This window comes from Panthera pardus, unplaced genomic scaffold (assembly GCF_024362965.1).
Source record: "Panthera pardus isolate Hobbes unplaced genomic scaffold, ASM2436296v1 HiC_scaffold_7, whole genome shotgun sequence".
NCBI lineage: Eukaryota > Metazoa > Chordata > Mammalia > Carnivora > Felidae > Panthera > Panthera pardus.
The window spans coordinates 64,338,281-64,359,180 of NW_026527002.1; the positions used below are offsets into that span (position 1 = coordinate 64,338,281).

General features: G+C 37.7%; 1 long non-coding RNA gene across 1 annotated transcript; it reads left to right on the forward strand.

Moving 5' to 3' along the window:
• The first annotated feature begins 13,904 nt into the window (after positions 1-13,904).
• On the forward strand, positions 13,905-17,881 carry LOC109273273 (uncharacterized). Its single transcript, XR_002082960.1, has 3 exons — positions 13,905-14,245; positions 16,779-16,833; positions 17,795-17,881. It is a non-coding gene; the product is annotated as an uncharacterized LOC109273273 (long non-coding RNA).
• Positions 17,882-20,900: the final 3,019 nt, after the last annotated feature.

The window sequence follows — 20,900 nt, forward strand, 5'->3', positions numbered from 1 at the left end:
GCTATTCTACCCTTTTTTCCCCCATAAGGTTTAAGTTTTTTTAAACATGGCATCTACTGTTATGAACTGAATTGTGTCCCCTCAAAATTCATATGTTAATACCGTAACCATCAATGTGACTATATTGATGGGGCCTCTAAAGACGTAATTAACTTTAAGTCAAGTCATAAGGGTGGGGCGCTCATCTGATAAGAGTGGTTTCAGAAGAGAAGTGAGAGAGTGTTCTCATGTGGGCACACAGTGAGAAGGTGAGCCTCTGCCAGCCGGAAAGAAAGGTCTCACCAGAAACCAACCCTGTGGAGACCTTGATCTTGAACTTCCAGCTTCCAGAACTGTGAGAAAATAAATTTCTGTTGTTTAGTCTACCCAATCTGTGGTATTCTGTTATGGCAGCTCAAGCACACTAAAATACCTACCATAATCTTTTTTTTAAGCAGTCACACCTCCAATGTAGAGAAGAAGATTTGCACTGTGTATGCTATGTAGCCATCCCTTCTTTCCCTGTGTCCTTAGAGATATTGGCCGATCTCTATGCCGTCTTGGAGTGGTTATTGTGGGCGGGAATACTTCTGGGACTTTTACCAGTACCATTCTACCTAATATTCAGAAGTACTTTTTCTCCCATTAACCATATCTTCCTCTTTTATCTATTGTGTGGGTCTGGGGAGGGGGGTGAATTTATTTATTCAAATAATAAAAATCTCAGTCCATCTTAACCCATTCTTGTGCCTTGTAAATGCTGCAGCCCTAGATGTCTGTGGCTTTCTTGGCTCTCCCTCCCTGGTCTAATAAAAGCTGTTCCATAAGGGCCAGTGATGGACTCTCTTTTTAGTGGTTTTCTGGCTCCTGCTCATTTATATAGAAGCAAGGATGACATTAGGAGAACATGCACTTGGGGATACATCTGGTATTTTATAGAGTACCCAAAATCAAATACATCTTGCCACTTCCTTCTGGGGCACCATAAATTCTCCCAAATAATCCAGGGACATAAAAAGTCACATGCACTCTACCGTGAAAATCTTGTTACTAAATCTTATGAATGAGTAGCCATGACCTTATTATGCCAAGAGAGCATTTGTCCCTTCCCTGCCTCGAGTTACATTAAATATTATAAAGCTTTCTACGTTGACTAATAATAGATGACATCCCCCCAAAATGCCATCTCTCTAATAATGAAAAGGCAACTCTACTGGCCAAGAGAGATGAGAAGAAACTTATGGTTCCTCTGGCCACAATTATTGATATAAACCGAGTCATTCCCAAGAATGAAAGATGACGGACATTTGCAAAATTGATTTCATAACACTATGCTATCAACCTCCAACATTTATAACATAAATTTTGTATCCAAGTAGCTTGATATGTTGGGAGTGCTTGGTTGTTTGATTGCCATTTGTCTTAGCCACTGTAATGAAATACATAGGTCGGGTGGTTTAAACAATAAGCATTCATTTCTGGAATCTGAAGAGTCCAAGATCAAAGTGCTAGTAGATTCCGTGTCTGGTGAGAGCCCTCTTCCTGGCTGGCAGATGGCTGCCTTCTTGCCATAGTCCTCTCATGGCAGAGCGCGTGATCATCTCTCTCATGGCTTTTCTTACAAGGGCACTAGTCCCATTCATGACACTTCCATCCTAATGACTCAGTTATCTCCCAAAGGCCCTACTTCCAAATATTATCACATTGGCAATGAGGGCTTACACTTAGGAATTTGGGACACCACAAATACCCAGTCCATGGCACTGTTTTGAAAAATAATGAAGCAAAGCACTACTGTTGGAAGGGTTTCCTTGAAGTTGAGAGGGAGCCATCACTTACCCTGAACACTTTTATCTAGCTTTAGTTGTGTTGAAATGTTGGCCTTGCCTTTTTAAAAGAACATTTGAAACTCTCACACACTGACCTAAAAGGTCAAACTTTTGATCAGATGATAGGGTGAGAAGTTCTAGTGAGACATGGCCAAAAGTGCACTCAGTAGATGTTATTGTGACCAGAAGGTCCCAAAGAGCCTATAGCTGTCAACAGCTTCAAAGATTTCAAAGGCCACTCTTCCTACTGCTTTTAATCCTAGACTTTTAAGAGTCACAAACCTTTCAAACCCTTGGGCAGTCTCTGTGAGCTTACCAGCTATTCTTGAAAGATGCATAGATGCTAAGAGCTAGAAAATTGACTCTTTGGCTTTGGTACTTGGAAAAGGACAAAAATTTTCTATCAGACTATGGAAAGAAACATGTGATCTTGATTTAAAACATGTGATCTCAGGAAAATGAGACCCAAGACCCTCATTTCTTCCTTGCAGCTAAGGTTCACTTCAATTTTACCTCTATTACTTCCAGTTCAAGTAATACATGAGTCTCTTGGATAAAAAAAAGTTCTGACTCTACAAAATAAATACACAATATGTGTGTAAGTGTACACATACATATTTGTGTGTATATTCCTGTATGTATGTGACAATATGTATATCTCCCAGAATAAAATTTGCATTTACTTATACTTAACTTTTTTCCATGTAAAATGTAATCATTGTTTCTGTTTTTATTTCTCAGACATAATGCTTATACATTACAGAATTTCAAGAGCGTGAGTGTTTTAGAGAGTACTGTCTTCAGCCATGCATACTAAATGGCTTAATCTCTTGCTACTGACGCTTTCTACTTTATAAATCATTAGTTAGGTATGGTGACCTATATCAACTAAAAATGAGTGAAGATCAGAAGAGATGCATGGAAATAAGATGCAACTAACATTCATTTCTTGTCTTTTAGGACCTGTATATGGATTAGATTTGTGAAAATAACAAGTGTAAGGGTATCCTGTTGATAGTTAAATAGCTGGTGATGAAAATTTATTAAGCAACCATATATTTCAAGTTCATTATCTCCAAATGGTTTTGAGTGCTTCTTAATCAAGAAAAAAATATCATGCAACCCAAACATATGCATACATTTGGAAATATATATATATAAGATTCACAAAAATAGAAATTTAAAAATTATTACATCAAGATAGATAAAATTATGTAACTTTTATTATGTTTAATAATAGTACAAAAACATTTTTCTGTCATTAAAATATTTTTAGCAATTACATTAGTCTGAGTAGTACTGTCTCCCTTGTAGTAACGACAATGACTTTTCATTGGCTTATCATAATGAATTTTATTTCTTGCTCACATTAGAGTCCAATGTCAGTATGCTTTCATTGGTAATTTCGTCTCACATAACTTCAGGCTTTGTCCATATTGCAATGTGGCAACATGTGGCCTCCATAGTCCCTTTTAAAAAGGGAAGTAAATTCTAAAAGGTTACACAAGAAGTTTTAAGGGCCGAGCTCAGAAGTTAGCACACAACTCTTCAACTTCTATATCATTAACCAGAATCCAGTCAAATGACCCTGATCTTATAATGGGAAATGAGGCTTGGAAATGAGGTCTTTATGTGTGTCCAGAAACAATAATGGAGTAAACACCTAGCATTGTTTGTGTGATAATAGAATTTATTACTGTTATAATTAATGTGTTTGATTAATTCAGTTAGAGCAAGACAAATTAATAAGCTTAATAACTATAAAATATTGGCTTCATACACCATACTACAGAAATTCAAAGACCTGGTTCTAAATTTAATTTATTTCAAAACTGGCTTTAAGGGCTTGTGGTTGCTGAAAAAGTTACTTCATAAAGATATGCAGATTAGAATAGGAGAAGAGAACTGGAAAAAGATATTTTTGTGTGTTACGAGCCTTAAAACTCTTTAGCCTGACAAGGGAATGTACTTTATCTTTTGACCCTATTGTTGTCTTACTTCCTGCAGGCCATTCTCTGCAGCAAGAAAAATAACTGGTTCTCTAACGATTTCAGTATTTTGCTATTAAAGAATATCAAAAGTGGTTCCTAAGCATTTATTTCACCTTGAGAGAAAATTTTGAAAAGTACATGTTTTAGTACCATCTTAAAGCACTGTTAGAAAAATCAAAGAGCTACCTCTTAGTAACAATGGCATCAGACTGTTACTGACTTATACCAACTATCAAGGCCCAGTGTGCCCTCAAGAGGAGCTTCATAATTAATTGAAATGGATACAAATCCATAGTTGACATAGTCTCCATAATAATTTTAAATATTCAGGTTTACATCTTACTTTTATTTTATGGCATGGGTGATATAAAGCCTGTTCTAGTAGAATGGGCTGGCTTCTTTGTCCATGTTCTTGGCTTCTGCTGTGCTTACATTTTTAATATTGTCTTCAATTTTCGATTTCTTAATAGGAACATTTTAAGTCACTTACTCATTTCATTAGCACTAGATTTTTTAAAACTACTTGATGTGATTTATAAATTTACTTAAGTGGATAGAAGTAAAGTACAAGTTATTGCAATGCACTAAAATAGAGAAAAATAAATGAAAGCTCCATTGCCAATCCCTTCACATTTGGGGACTTCCACTCTTCCTCTGACCATCTCTTGAGTCTCTGCCATCTTTAGTTGTATGTGACCATCTGCTAGGTGACCTGAGTGGGCCCCCCCCCCCTTGTCTATCTATGTTTTAAATATTTGGAAAAGAATTGACTTCTGTTTACAAATAAATACAAGCCCAAGTTCTAGTATTTTCTTCTTTCAACCCAATGGAGCATTTTAAGCATTCCCCGAGTGTACATGTCCCACATTTGAAGACACTCTTTAGGAACTTACAGATGATTAAGAGTTTTTATGATACGTTAATCCTAAAACTTTTAGGGAAAAAAAGTTTGATATAAAGCTATTTGTTTTTGCCTGCGTATTAATTTTAGTTTTCCAGTTTAGTACTATTTTCTTTTTATTGTTTATCATAGTCTTTTAGTGTTTACATTTTCTGAAGTCTTAATCAGGCTCTGGATATTAGCCTAGGTGAATTATTTTTATGTGAAAAGTTCAGGGGTGGGATGGAGGGGAAGCATGGGGGTTTGAGCCTGGGCCAGCGAGGCTACTTCTGCCCATGTACTAAAATCAAGGTGGCCACAGCTTTTCACTGCCACCACCAGCATATTTATGTAAGAAACAGATGAGGCCCTGTGCTTCAATGTTCATCCAGTTTTTTTGTTAAAAAATAAGAAGTAATTACAATTCACATATACAAGGAATTTCCTAAATTTACACTGGATTTTATACTACTTTGGGTAAGATGTTATTGTATCTACTAAATATACTAAATACGTTGTGGTGAACAAGATGGCCCTGAAGTTGGACTTTCTGGGTCCGAATTCTGGCCCTGCAACTTAATATGTGCACAGCTTCGACAATTTATTTAATGTCCTTGGGACTCAATTTTCTGGGGTGCCTGGGTGGCTCACTTGGCTGAGCTTCTGACTTCTGCTCAGGTCATGATCTCTCAGTTCCTGGGTTCGAGCCCCACGTCGGACTCTGTGCTGACAGCTCAGAGCCTAGAGCCTGCTTCAGATTCTGTGTCTCCCTCTATCTCTCTGCCCCTTCCCCACTCACTCTCTGTCTCTGTCTCTCTCTCAAAAATAAACATAAAAAAGACTCAATTTTCTATCTCATAAATGTATTTGAAGTTTAAATAAGATAATACACTAGCTTGTATGCAATGCCTGACAGAAAATTTGTGGCCAAAATGTAGTTTTGTTATTATACTAACAGTTATTACTAATATCTATGACTACTACCCCTGAATAGTGTAGGGATAAATATGTATGCATGTATTTATGTATGTATGTATGTATGTATGTATGTATCCTTTGCAAAATTTTACTCTATTTTAAGATGTTTAAGTTTCTTGATTCATCCTTAAGCCACTGATTCTAAAATCATCTTACTTGCATCATGACCATATAAATCTAAGTGTAAGAGGTAAGAGTATGTCAGAATGTGGGTTTCATTGAAGCTCTTAGAAGAGTCTGTTAAGTCCCTGGAGCATCTTGTTTTTTAAGTACTGTTGTTCATTTATGTACTTACATATTTGTTTTAATTTTTTACCATACTACCCCATTATTATTATTATCATTATTATTATTACTATGTTTATTATTAGTGAACCATTAATAAAGTGTTTCTGGATTTTAGAGCAGAATACCAAAAGTAAATGCAAGAACAACAAAAATCCGTCCTGTTTGTATCACAGTCTGGCCCATGACTCAAGGTCAGTGTTGAAGCCAACAAAAGAAAAACAAGCCAAGGACTGAATTCATATTTGGACTGTTGCATTCTGGGTGTGCCGTGGAGCTTCACAGCCTTTTAGGTTAGATTACTTACTCTGTTCTCATTTCCCCATGCTCCATGTGTTTTTCAGGAAGAGCTTCCAATGGAAAAGGCACTGGTCCATACCAGCTGCAAGGAGTTTGTTTATAATGATCAATTCAAATGAGCAAACAGTGATTGAACACCTGTCATGTGACACAATCTGCGCTAAGTGGCAGGACACAAAATAAGGAACCAAATACCAGGTCTGCCTTCCAAAGCTTCAAACTGCAGTTGAGAAAGAGGAGGAGGAGAGGGAGTGAGGGAGGAAAAGAGGGAAGAAGGGAGACTGAGAGGCATGTCCCATAGGACTTCTACAAGATAAGCACTTGAAAGGAAGAACAAATTGCAGAAGAGGGGAGATGAGCTAAATCTTTTAAACTAGGAATCCTATTTTGAACCTACCTATAAACTAAATTTCCGACTTGATTTTGAAATAGTAGAGGAATATCCAGGTTTCCACTTCTTATTCCTTTTATTTTAGAATTAAAATTATTTTTTAAGTCCTAAAGATGTGATGCTACAAGTGGAAATTATACTTGCTGAGTTGATAGTGTATGTCATGGCTTTAGACGAGCCTACCTCATTGTATACATGGTATTAATTAAAGCCAGAGTTCATCTGGTATCCCCCAGCCCTTGCAAGTTAAAGCAGAGAGAGGCGCTCGCGCGCTCTCTCTCTCTCTCTCTCTCTCAAAATAAACTTAAAAAGAAAATCCTCCAAGTAGGAGAAAGTATTCTTAAACATTGAATTCCAAATAACTTTTTCTTCTATGTAAATTACGTTCTTACAGATGCTAGTTAATTACGGATCAATTATTAGAGATGAGCAATAATAATGAAAAAGTGGAACTAGGATTTCATCTACTAGGAAGAGAGGCATAATATCTCCTAACTTAAGGGAAAGGCAAAGCTCACCAAGTTCTGCCCCCTTAATCAATTGATGAAATTCAGAGCGGGTAATGTGACCTACCTTAGTTCTGGGCTACCTTATTGCAAAATTGTTACGAGAATCTGTTATCTCCTGATACCTCATCTAACAATTTGTCAGTACAGATTCTTTCCCCACTCTGCCTGGTAGTTGTAGCAGCCAGGTTAGAACTGGCAGTATTTCAATCTTTAGGCCTTTTCTTGTCTGAATAGGTCTGTGCATCCAGGAGCAAGTAAGACTCTAGGCTACACAATCATCATCACCCTACATCTATGCTTGCTTAGGAGAAATGTGTAGATGAAAGTATTTTAGCATTTCTGTACTACACATCACTCCAAGGATTTGATTGTTTTAGGTGAACACGGGATGCATAACATTGCTAAGAGCAAAACATTTAGCACCATCTCAGTGTTTGAGTCCTGGGTCTACCCTTCACTAGCTCTGTGACTGTGGGCACATTATCATTTCTGTGCCTCAGTTTCCTCATATCTAGAATAAGGGGAATAATGATATGTCACAGGTTATGGGGGTTGAAAGAGGTAATATATAGAAATATACTTTGTGTGTGTTGGGAATTCATTCCTTTTTACTATTGATTGTCTATATTTATTAGCCTATTGGTGGGCAATTAAGCTGTTTCCAGTATAGGGCTATAATAACTAAAGCCACTATGAATATTTTTGTGCAAGTCTTTTTGTGAATACTTATTTTCACTTTTCTTGACTAATAACTGAGGTCATAGAGTAGGTGTGTACTTTACACTACCAGAAACAGCTAGATTTTTTTCCCAAAGTGGTTGTACCATTTTATATTGCCACCAACAAGGTATGAGAGTTGAGTTGGCTTTGTTCATTTTCTCGATTTTATGTTTTCTTTTTCATTGATTTCTGCCATTGTCATTCTAATTTCTTTCATTCTTCTTATTTTGGGGTTACTCTTTCTTTCCTACCTTCTTAAGGTATAATTTTAAGTCTTAGGGCTTAGTTGTTTTTTTTTTGTTTTTTTTTTTTCCTTTTTACTAGAAGCATGTAAAGCTATCCATTTCCTTCTGAGTACTGCCTTAGCTATATCCCTCGAGTTTTAATACCAGTTTTCATTATTATTTGAAAATATTTTCTCAGGGCTCCTGGGTGGCTCAGTTGGTTGGGCGGCCAACTTCAGATCTCATGGTTCATGGGTTCAAGCCCTGCGTTGGGCTCTGTGCTAATAGCTCAGAGCCTGGAGCCTGCATCAGATTCTGTATCTCCCTCTCTCGCTCTCTCTCTCTGCCCCTCCCCCACTACTGCTCGCTCTCTCTCTCTCTCTCAAAAATAAACATTTAAATTTTTTTAATAAAAATATTTTCTCACTTCTCTTTTTTAAAAACTTAAATTCTGGAAAAATTTTTGATTTACAGAAAAATTGAGAAGATAGTACAGAGAGTTCCCATGTAGCCCATACTCAGTTTCCCCATTATCAATATCTCCATTAGTCGGTAAAATTGGTGCAATTAAGGAATCATTTTTGGGACAGTTATTATTAACTAAAGTCCATACTTTATTCACACCTCCTTAGCTTTTACAAAATGTCTTTTTTCTGTTCCAGAATCCTACAGGACATTACAATACATTTAGTTATCCTATCTCCCTGGGATCCTATTTGCTATGCCGGTTTCTCAGACTTTCCTTGTTTTGATAACCTTGACAGTTCTGAGGAGTACAGGTCAGGTGTTTTATAGAATGTCTCTCTCAGTTGGGATTTGTCTGATGTTTTCCTCATGATTAGACTAGAGTTATATGTGATTTCTTTTTTGGTAGTGGATTCTTACACTATCCACATGTTTGGTATTATTTCCTGGATGTGTTATTATCCATAATTTTTAATTTAATTTCATGTGTAAACAAAGTATGTTATTAAATATTTTTTAAAAATGAGACTTGAGCCGTGGCCTTGCATAGTACCATTTTTGAAGTATCATTTTGAAGCATCTTTTTTTAGATGGTGAGCACACCATGAGCAAGTGAAAAAAAAAAATGTGTATTTGACAGTTATTGAGTTTATTCCTGCATAATTATCAGTTAGGGACACATTAATGTTCTGTTAATCTTATCTCTACCTTTTCTGATTTCCTTTTTGTTCCATTACTCTCTCGATTGTTGATAAAGGGGTAATAAAATCTTCAACTGTGATTGTAGGATTGTCTCCTCTCCCTTTCTGTCTGCATTGAAATTTTGGTATTAAATACACACATTTAGTCTCTGATTAACTGACTTTCTTTTTTTATACACTTTAAAAATTTTTATTTTGAGAGAGAGAAAGCACGTGAGCAGGGGAGAGGGACAGAGGGAGAGAGAGAGAGAGAGAGAGAGAGAGAGAGAGAGAGAGAGAGAGAGAGAGAGAGAGAGAATCTCTATCCTGAGCGTGGAGCCTAGTGCAGGGCTCAATCCCACAAACAGTGAGATCCTGACCTGAACCAAAATCAAGAGTCAGACCCTCAACCAACTGAGCCACCCAGGTGACCCTGATTAACTGACTTTATTATCATTATGGGATGTCTGTATTTTAATTTGGTAATGTTCTTTGCCTTAAAATGTATTTTATCTGATATTAATATAGTCACTCCTACCTTCTTATCTTACTATTTGCATGAAATATTTATTTCCACTTACTTTCTTAATTCCTATTTGTGTCTTTTGATGTAAATTGTGTCTCTGATAGGATAGACTAGTATATAGCTGGATTTTATGCATTGTGGCAAGCTTTGCCCTTTAGTATGAAGAATATTTTAAAATTTTACATGGCAGGATTATGGACCACAACAAAGCACAGAATTATTAGCTTTTAATTTCAGAAGCCACAGTTTAGGTTTTTTTCAGTCTTCTGGTCTTTAGGTTTTTTTCAGTCTTTCAGTTTCCATAAGCCAAGTAAGGTAAATAGGGCTATTAAACCCTACAGATGAGTAGGGTTTAACGTTTTGAGATGCTATCAAGCTCACTCAGAGTTCAGCAGCATTTGTCCTCAGGGCCAATAAGGTTTGGAGCAGTTGTGTCATTGCAGAGAAATTTCCTGGGTTATCCATTTCTTCCTTGTACAACCTCGATCAAGTTGCGTTATCTCTCTGACTTTAACTTTTCTTTTCTGAAAAATCCCAAATTTCCTAGATTGTTGAATTCTTAGGTTAAATATTACTTTGTTACTCCATGTTACTTTTCATAATATTATCTATCATGGTACTCATCATGACTTTAGTTAGTATTTATTGATGTGTTAACTTTTTCAATATCTTACTCTTCCAATAGGCTGCAATATACATAGCGACCTGTTATTTATTTATTTTTTTTAAGGTTTATTCATTTTTCAGAGACAGAGAGACAGAGCGTGAACAGGGGAGGGGCAGAGAGAGAGGGAGACACAGAATTCGAAACAGGCTCCAGGCTCTGAGCTGTCAGCACAGAGCCTGACACAGGGCCCGAACTCACGGATGGCAAGATCATGACCTGAGCTGAAGTAAGACGCTTAACTGACTGAGCCACCCAGGCGCCCCTTAGTGACATGTTTAATGATTATTTTTATCTCTATATACATAGCTACACATATTTATATCAATATTGATATGTATAGATATATATAGTGCCAATCCAATGCCCTGACATAATAATCATCATCATTTGTTGTGTATTTATGACATGCCAGACATTTCTCTAGGTATTTATATACAATTTTCACAGCAATCTTACAAGGTAGATTATTTTTATGCTTATTTCACAAGTGAGGAAAACAACATAGGACCCAAAATTCCAAGTTATTTGCCTCAAATTAAAGCTATTAATGTAACATTCTATGTCAACTACACTAAAAAAAGAAAAAAAAAATGAAAGAGGTAAAAGCTAGAATAAAGTATAGATAATTTGGCTCAATAATGTCACCTAAACAAATCCTTAGAAATATTCTACACTGATTCAAAGGAATGTGGTAAGTGCTCAGAGAGTATTTTTCAATGTACAATAAAAACTTAAAGGCTAATAATTTGAGCTTGTGCTAAATAATTTACACAAAATCATCTGTTTTAATTCTCTGAGCAATGTCATGACACAGAAGCTGTTGTAATTCTGTCTGACGATGAGGTGTTAAATGGCTAGACCAAGATCACACAACTAACTTGTTTAAAGATTAGAACTTAAATGCCTATCTTCATCATTGATCTTCCCTCCAAAATTTTCAAGAGGATGAAATAAAGAATGATTGTGAAGGTTCTTTGTGAATGCAGAACAACTTCTGGTAGAAAATTCTGGTAGGATAGTGTCATAGTCTGTGGTATGGAGGAAGTATCACCTCAGCACTTCATGACTCTTAATATCATAGTCTTTGCCATGAGAACTTACAACTCGTTCCACTGAATCAAAGTCTACTTAACCACACCTCTATCTGAGCTTGCCTTCATGACTTGTTTGTCCAATGAGACAATTAACAATATGACATGAATAAAGGCTTGAAAATCTCTTGTTTATCAGGACTTTCTTCTTGCTGCTCTTGGGAATCCTGCAACCATCACCACGTGAATACATCTGGGCGAGGCTTCGGGATAATTAGAGACATGTGGCCTGTCACTCCACTAACACTGAACCCACGACCAGTCTTGTGAGGAACGCCATCCTGACCACCCATCCCCAGCTGAGCTGCTAAGTGGGCCCAGGATGGAACTGCTCAGCCCAACTCACAGCATTATCAGGAATAATACATTTTGTGCGTGAGCCAAAGTGTTTTGGGGTGATAGTTACACAGCAAGAATTAACTGACACAATTCCCACCTTTGGTTTATTCTTTTGGTTTGTACCATTAGATGCATGTTCCACATGGTGGTTGTGGTGGTAGAGGGGGCAGTGGTCTAGTGAAAATAAGATGAGAAATTGAGATCAATGTGCCCCATACTACGTAATAACCTGATTTGCTTGTATTTAGAGTGAGAGAAATGTGAAATCAACTGTGGCTAAACACATTATACCCTTAATTACAAATAATTACGTCGTAGATGGGGCACCTGGGTGGCGCAGTCTGTTAAGCATCAGTCTTTGACTCAGGTCATGATCTCACAGTTCATGAGTTTGAGCCCTACATTGGGCTCTCTGCCCACTTCAGATCCTCTGTCCCCGTCTCTCTGCCCCTCGCCCTCCTCTCTCTCAAAAATGAATAAACATTTTTTAAAAAATCACATTGTGGGGGCACCTGCGTGGCTCAGTTGGTTGAGCGGCCGACTTCGGCTCAGGTCATGATCTCGCGGTCCGTGAGTTCGAGCCCCTCGTCAGGCTCTGTGCTAACAGCTCAGAGCCTGGAGCCTGTTTCAGATTCTGTGTCACCCTCTCTCTGACCCTCCCCGTTCATGCTCTGTCTCTCCCTGTCTCAAAAATAAATAAAAATGTTAAAAAAAAAATCACATTGTGGATGAAATGTTTTTGGTGATTGTATTTTACTAAAAAGGATGTTATAAAGGATCATTTTTTTCTATTATCCAAACACAGTAGCTGGATTATTTTGGAAGACATCTTGGAAAGAACATTAATTTTCATGCTAAACTTGTTCTGTAATGTTAGCCTCTTTGGCAAAATGGATGCTAAGGAGCACTTCTGCAATGTTCCCTTCAGATCATTTCGTCTAATCCTCTTCTACCCCTAAGACATCTTCTATAAACGCAAGTATTGGTTGTTACTTAAAACTGTAGATAGAATCTATTTCCTCTATAGCAAACATTGCCAAGATGATTTTGGTAAGCTCAAAATTCAAACATACGGCTGACTGTCATCAGTCATAAATAAACTGGGTATTTTTTATCATAAAGCAAACAGAAGCCCATGTAAAATATATACTACTTAATGAGTTATAGAGTTCATATTTGTCATCATATGGGGAGGCTCCTTCAAAATCAATGCCAGGGTTCTTTCTTCTTAGACAACCCAGTCCAGTCGTTTGTCTTTGGCCCGATAGCTTATGCCAGGCGCATGGAAAGAACAGAGTGTTCAGATTCCAAAGAATTCTGTTTGATTTTTAGTATTACAATTAACAAGCCATGCTTTGTGGGATAATGAGACTACTTAATATCTTTGCAAATAAATGTTCTTATCTCTAAAATAGCTTGTATTTATTGAGTATTTACTATGTGCGAGGCACTGGGCAGTATGCTTTATATGAGATATCTCATTAATTCTCACAGAAACCCTATGAGGTAGACTTTTCCTTATTTTCATTTTTACCCACAAGGAAATTAAGGTTTGGACAGTTTAAGTGTCTTGTCTAAAGTGATAAAGACTGTGATTTGTAGAGCCAGGGTTCTAGAAAGTTCTGACTCCAGAGCTCAAAATTGTTATTACTCTGCCATAATCATTCTCTCCCCATGCTACCTCCATCTAAATTCTCTTGGGAATTTTCCTCCTTTTCACTATGAAAGCATTATAATAAGGATAAAATGAGAATGCATATGTAAGAGTTTAAGTACTTGAAAGCACTATACATATTAATATTCATTCAACAAGTAATTATAAGCAGCTACCATGCAAATAACAATTGCCAAACTGGATTTCAACCAGCCTGGCATATGGATACAAACAGTTACTCCAAGGAATGTGCACTAAAAGTCAGAATTGTCCTCCGTGGCACCAATGTTCAAAATTTTGCAGTGTACCCAAATATTTTTGTTGCCTTTAACAACTCTGTTGATTGTCTGTGAACATATATAAATATTTTTGAATTAGTATGTGTATCTTCATTCCTTACCTCTGGGGTAACGAGTTCCATATGTTTATTCTCAACTCATTTGTCCTTTTGTTTGTTGCTTAAAGTCTCTCAAATTTCAAAGGATGTTTCTAGTATTCTGAGATCTCGTGAATGAGTTAGAGCCAACTTACTCAAATCCTTCATGATTGTATAGATTTCAATTATATCTTACTCGTTCTCTGTTTTCCCATCTCCCCAATCTGAAGAGTCATAATATTTTTGAAACTCTTTTTAGAACCATTAGGTGTTGTCTCTGTGATGCCAAACATCTGGCTGAAAATGGAATAAAAAAGGGAAACATCAGGATGTATTCACATATCCAGCTGTTTGGCATTAGGTAAGTTTCTAGTTCTCATTCAGATATGTAAAGGCAGGGAATATGTGGCTGTATCTTCCTTTCTCCGAGGGTTACTGAGTGGTGCAAGAGGGTAATAGGTTTAGCAGTGATAAGTCAGGATGTCATGGTGTCAATACATCCAAGGAGGTGACTGAATTCAGTTTCTGTTCTCTGGCTTTGAAACAATACGACGATTTTCCTCTAGTGACTTGCAAAGGCAGAGAACTGAAACTGAATTCCAAAAAGGAAGCCTCCCAGAGTGTTTAGTAACTAGATGGGGGCTTTGTGGCTGTTGTGGTAAATGTAAAAGTTAGGACATCCTGTGGTTTGGTAAGGATTAGAGTAAGCGACCAAGAAGAACTATTAAGGAAGTGTTCTCGAAAACCCTTTTCTCAGACGAGGCCATAATGGTGTAACTTGTACGGAGCTGCAATACTTTCATAGTGTACTGCACAGGACATCTTACATGATAAATTACCTACAACGTTTGGATAATGGAAGAAAAGGGCCATTTAATATTACATACAATGAGCAAAGCATTGCAGTTTCTAATTAAGTGCCCAAGTCTGTTGTACAATGAACTATTTGTTGAACTTTTAAAATATAATTTGGAACCTTTGAGTAAATGACTTACGGCCATGTGGTAAAAACAGAGACATTTATGCTGGGACACATGGATTGCATTATCTTTTCTGAGGCTTGCTTGCTCGCTCTTCCACAAGCTGGGCCAGACTACCTGGCACAGCCAGGAAGCAAGAATCCAGGTGAATTGGCGGGGAGGACCCTGCTCTACCTTAGGTGGCAGTAAGCCAAAGGCTATTCTGGAAGAAATTCTGAGATTAATTGTTCTCTGGGAAATGGTACCTTCTGATTTCAGAATGTTAGTGACATCAAGGACGAAGGAATCCCATTAGGACCTAGGGAACTGTGTAATAGTTTAAGATAGGTTCCTTGGGTCAAGCTGTGCCACAACCTGTTTCCTGAAATTCAGAGAGAAATCAAAAACTTTGTGCATGGATATATAACTTAGGAACATGAGAGCACATGCCAGCATGTTCATGCATATATTTTCATCCCTTTAACAGTCTTAAGTTATTTGAAGTTCCCGTTTACTTGATTTGCCCAGAAACAGTCTCTCAGTTCTTGGGGGGGAAAATGTCTTAAAGACCTACCAAGAGGCTCCAGAGTCTTCTTGGACATCAAGGCTCTTTACAAACATTTTTGATGAGTCAAGTGCAAACAAATCAGATATAAAAAAGCCAGGTTTTTTTTTCTTGACAAACATGAACTTAATAACAAGGGAATGAGGGGTGGGAGGAATAAACAAAAGGTGGGAAGATCTTGGGAAAACATCTTCTGAGCTTTGATGATCACAAAGTGGTATACAAAGATTTCTTGCTACATGAACACAACCAAGGCTGGATTCACTCAACACTGCTATTGTTTCAGCTGGAAATCTGGTGATAATATTTAGCTCAGTTGCTATTTAGTATTTTCTCAAAGTGACTCTGATGTAAAACCCTCTATGATGTCATAGTTCTGCATAGCAATTGATAGTATTAGTATTTGGGGGTGCCTTTTTTGAGAATTAGAATACATTCCTGCTTTGTAAATGTGAATATAATCACATCTAGAATTCAGGAATAAAGTAAGGATATCAGGAAAGACTTCTTGTAAAAGAGAGATGCTTAAAATGAGTTTTAAAGGATGTGAAGAATTTAACCATTCGTAGAAATGTGGTCAGATTCATAGGAAAAAATGCTTCTGAGTATGATAAAAGTGAATGGCGTATTCAGGAAACTACAAATAGTCTGGATTCCTAGAATGTCAAATGGAAGGAGGTGGAAGGGGATGAGACTGGAAAGGAAAACAGGGCTCCTATCATGACAATACTTTGAGGGTGATGATTAACCTTAGAGAGGTTGTAATGAGGAGGAGAAACGCTTATGCCAAACATGGTGCTGGCTACAATGTGGACAATTGATTAGATGGAGCTAAGACTGTAATTGTGTAAAAGATTTGAGTGATGTTGTAGTGTTTCAGGAAGGAGCTTAAAGAGATCTGAAAAGTGGCCATGGAGATTGAGATAGACGGCAGGATGGGAGACTGAATAAAGGGAATCCCTTTCTCTGGTTACAATACTAAGAGCCAGCAAACATGGCGAGGTAGTGGAGAGCCTGGCAATAATCATGGACTCTGGAACACGGATTTGGGGTCCATAGGTCCGGGTTAAGATTTCCACCTCCAAAAGTTCCCAAATGTGTGACCTTAGACAACTCGCTTAATCTCTCCGTCCTTTAGTTTCCCCATCTGCCAAATAGGAAGAAAATGATATCTAACTCAAAGTGTTGTTATATGAGGATTAATTGAGCTAATATGTAAAGCATTTAAAGAGTGTCTGGCAAAGAGTAAGCACCGTACGTTACATATTATTAGTGCCACACACAGGTATTGTGCCAACCTCTTAATATATATTTTCATGGTTAATCTTTAAAATAGCCCCATGAAAAGGGTATGCCTTCTTATTTTTCAGATGAGGCTACTGCAACTTGGAGGGTTTACATAACTTTTCCAACGTCACAGAGCTGGTAAGTGATAAAGATGGAACATAAGAGTCCCATGCCGTTAACATTTTGTTATGACTTTTGTGAAAGTTCAGGCCGCTTGCCTCTGGAGAGAGAAATTCAGGAATAATGTACAATATATGATGCCTTCTCTCCCATTTGTGTCCAGAAGAGAATGCATGTAGAGTGGCGTGGTATTGCAGAAAGTAGGGAGGTTTGAAGTTAGGACACCTGGTTTAAATACCAGCTCCCTAATTCATGACGCTTGCGTGGAGAAATTTTTTCATCTGGGTGTGGTTGAAGGTGGGAGAGAGATATCAAGCTGGAGAAAGCCCTTTATAAATGATAACATGCCAGATAAGCATTAGTCATTGATTGTCCCTTTAAAAAGAGTAAAATAATAGTCATCCATGACTGTGACTCCTTTTTTCTCAGCCGCCAAAGCAAGTCATAAATAAAAATCATCCCTCCCCAACATTGTCGATTCTGCATATTCAGAAAAAATAGCTTTGTCACTTTCCATTGTAGGCAAACTTGAAACTATGGCTTCTTACCTCCTTCCAGTCAGCTCTACGTTAGCATGACTCAAACATTATCCTAAATTATTTATGGCATAAATGAATTCTCCTTCTAGACAGGAGAGAGGAGACAGAGAGCAGCTCAGAATTTCCTAAACGAAGATCTTTTGTTCTCTGGGGGATCCTTGAGCGTATTCCCAAGGGTCCATGAGAATTTTTAATTTTGGAATTTCATGTCAATGGCAATTTAAAAATATGTACATAGGCATATTTTTGACCATCTGATGGCAACCTCACAACCAATAATTGTCCCATATTCGATAGTGTTTTTGTTTTGAATTTGTTGCACGCAAATAGTTCCACTTCATCTTGGGCTAAAGTGAAAAAGAAATGGAGGCAGAATTACTATGTAAATGGTGCATTTCTGCCAAGTGGAGGCCAAATGACATCATGTTATGGTTTCACAGTAGTTGGAACAGAGAAGAGTGGTGGAAAAAATGACTGATCTCAGAGCACACAGATGTATGGGCGTGATGACCGCAAAAGAACTTGAATCTTAACAGTGAGTACCATGTTCCTTTGTGAGTGGTTTCACTTTGAAGAAAACAACAACATCCATCACATGAAATAAATGTTACCAAATTGAATTTTACTGGGTTGCAACCTTTGTTTGCATTTACTTAGTAAATGTGTTTAAATTTTATAGCTTAGATGATTTATAGGCATAAGAAGTTACATCTAGGTTAGTGTTGCATATATTTTAGCAGCGTTATAACAAAAATACTACAAATCAACATTGATATTAAACAGAACTTCTGTTTCTTTTAAAAGGAGTCTATCCATCACTCAAATTTGAGAAACACTAAAATAATGGAAAAGAATACAGGCTTTGGAATTAGACGGAATTAGGTTCAAGACTCAATTCTTCTACTCCCTGGCTGTGTCACCTTGAGTGAGTTGCTTGACTTTTCTAAGCCTTAACTTCTTCCTTTCTAAAAGGTATTCATTATAACAATCACAAACACTAATTCAGTTCTTCCTATGTGCCAGAAAAGCTCAAAGAATCGAACCTATATTAACTCTTACTGTTAAAACAATCCTATGAAGTAGATACTAAGATTATTTGTATTCGTGGGTGAGGAAAATGAGACATAGAAACATGAAGCAATTTGTAAAAAATTACACACCCATTAGAACATGGATCTAGATGATCTGACTCTGGAGCTGAAGCTTAACCACTTTGATACACTGCCTTTTGAACATCCACCATGGTTTCTTATATATATTTATGTTAGATATGTTCATATGCAGCTTTCCAGGATTAGTTTCTGAGCTCTGCCCTGACACAACACAAGTTCTATGACTGCCCCTCTCCAAACTGGTACAAGCGTGTTCGAGGAAAAGCTGGGAACAGTTCCAAAGACAATCCCTACTAGCATTACAATGAAGTCTAACTAATTCATTCTCAGTGTTTCCTAAATGTCAGATACTGTGCTTAACAACTTACATTGTTACCTTATTCAAATGTTAAACGACAAAGTGAAAAAATAAATTTCATTTAGAAAGGAAACTTGTTTCAACACTGAGTAATATTCCATCTAATGTATATACCACCTTCCTCAATGCATTCTTTCATAAATGGACATTGAGTTGCTTCCATGTCTTGGCAAGTGTGAACAGTGCTACAGTGAACATGGGAGAGCAGATATCTCTCAAGATCCTGATTTCAGTTCCTTTGGATATATATCTAGCAGTGGGATTGGTGGACCAAATGAAAATCCTGGCATTTGCAACCACGTGGATGAACATGGAGGTCATATGCTAAGTGAAATAAAGCCAGACACAAAAAGACAAATGCTACATGATACCACTTATGTGAAAAATCTCAGACAGTCAAACTCATAGAATGGTGGTCGACAGGGGGTATGAGGAAGAGGAAATGAGATGTTGGTCAAAGAGTATAAAATTTCAGTTATATAAGATGAATATGTTCTGGAAATCTAATGTACAGCACAGTGATGATAGTTAACTCTACTGTATATAGTTGGCCCTTGAACAATGCAGAGGTTAGGGACACCAACACTCTCCTACAGTCAAAAATCTGGGTATAACTTTTGACCCCTTAAAAACTTAACTACTAAGAACTCACTTACCGTTGACTGGAAGCCTTGCCAATAGCATAAACAGTGGATTCACACGTATTTTGTATGTCATATGTATTTTACTGTATTCTTACAATAAAGCAAGCTAGAGAAAAGAAATGTTATTAAGAAAAGCACAAAGAAGAGAAAATACATTTACAATAGCATGTGTGTATTGATTTGGGGGAGAAAAACCTGCCTCAGATGGCCCAGCAGGACAGGGACGGTGGAAGCAGCTGGCCCCAGGATCACAATGTTCTGCAGCCTGGTGGCCTGGATCTGCAGCAGGAGGCACAGGACAGGCCCACAGGAGGCAGAGTACAGCTGTGCCTTATGCCTGAGGTGTACCCAGCCAGTGGCCAACAGCAGGTGCCAACGCACAGGAGTGCCTGGCCTCTGGAGGACGCTGGCTGGGGTGCCACTCGGGGGGAAGGGTGCTTTCCAGCCCAGGAACGGCCCAAGACCAGAAACCTTGGAGACCTGAGAACCTGGAGTTTTTCAGTTAGGATTGCTCACCAAACCACTCCATCCTGCGCACAGGGCAGTCCATAGCCCTGCCCAGTCCTAGCCCTGGAGGCTGGTGAAAGCTTCAGCGCTGGCTTCCATGGGTACTCAGAAGACTGCAGGTGAGATCTCTGGGCCAGTTGGCTTTGATTCAATCCTGTGGAAACTTGGGTGGGCAGTTATAAATAAATGCCTTGTGGCTTTTGCTTTCAACTCTCTTTTTAAAAATCTACATGTAAGTGGATCTGTGAAGTTAAAACCCATGTTATTCAAAGGTCAACTGTATCTGTGTGTGCATATATGTGTGTGTGTGTGTATAGAGAGAGAGGGAGAAAGAGACAGAGAGAGACAGAAAAATTTATTACTAAGGACTGCTCATGTGATTATGGAGACCGCGAAGTCTAGATCCAGGTGAGCTGTTAGTTTATGTTAGTATCATTTCTAAAGTCTGAGAACCAAGAGAGCCAATGCTGAAATTTTAGTCTGAATGTGAGTCTGAGTGTTAGCTTTTATTACTTGAATTACAGGAGAAGAACCATGTCTGCAGCTTGAACATGGTCAAGCAGAAAAAGAAAATTCTTACTCGGCCTTTTTTCTTCTATTCAGGCCTTCAGTGAATTGGATGAGGCCCAGGCATTTGGGGAGTAAAACTGACTCAAATACCATCCAGAAACACCTTCACAAAAATATGCAAAATAATGTTTAAATATCTGGGCACTTCATGGCCCAGTTGAATCGACACATAATTCTTAAGATGGCCAAGTTATGCATTGATGAACTTCACTCACGTACTCATTCAGCCAGTGAATCAACAAGTATTTTACTGGCCTCCATGTGCTAAACACTATACCACATAACCTGAATTTTCTTTTTTTTTAATTTTTAATGTTTTTTTTTTTTTTTTTTTTTTTTTTTGAGAGAGAGAGAG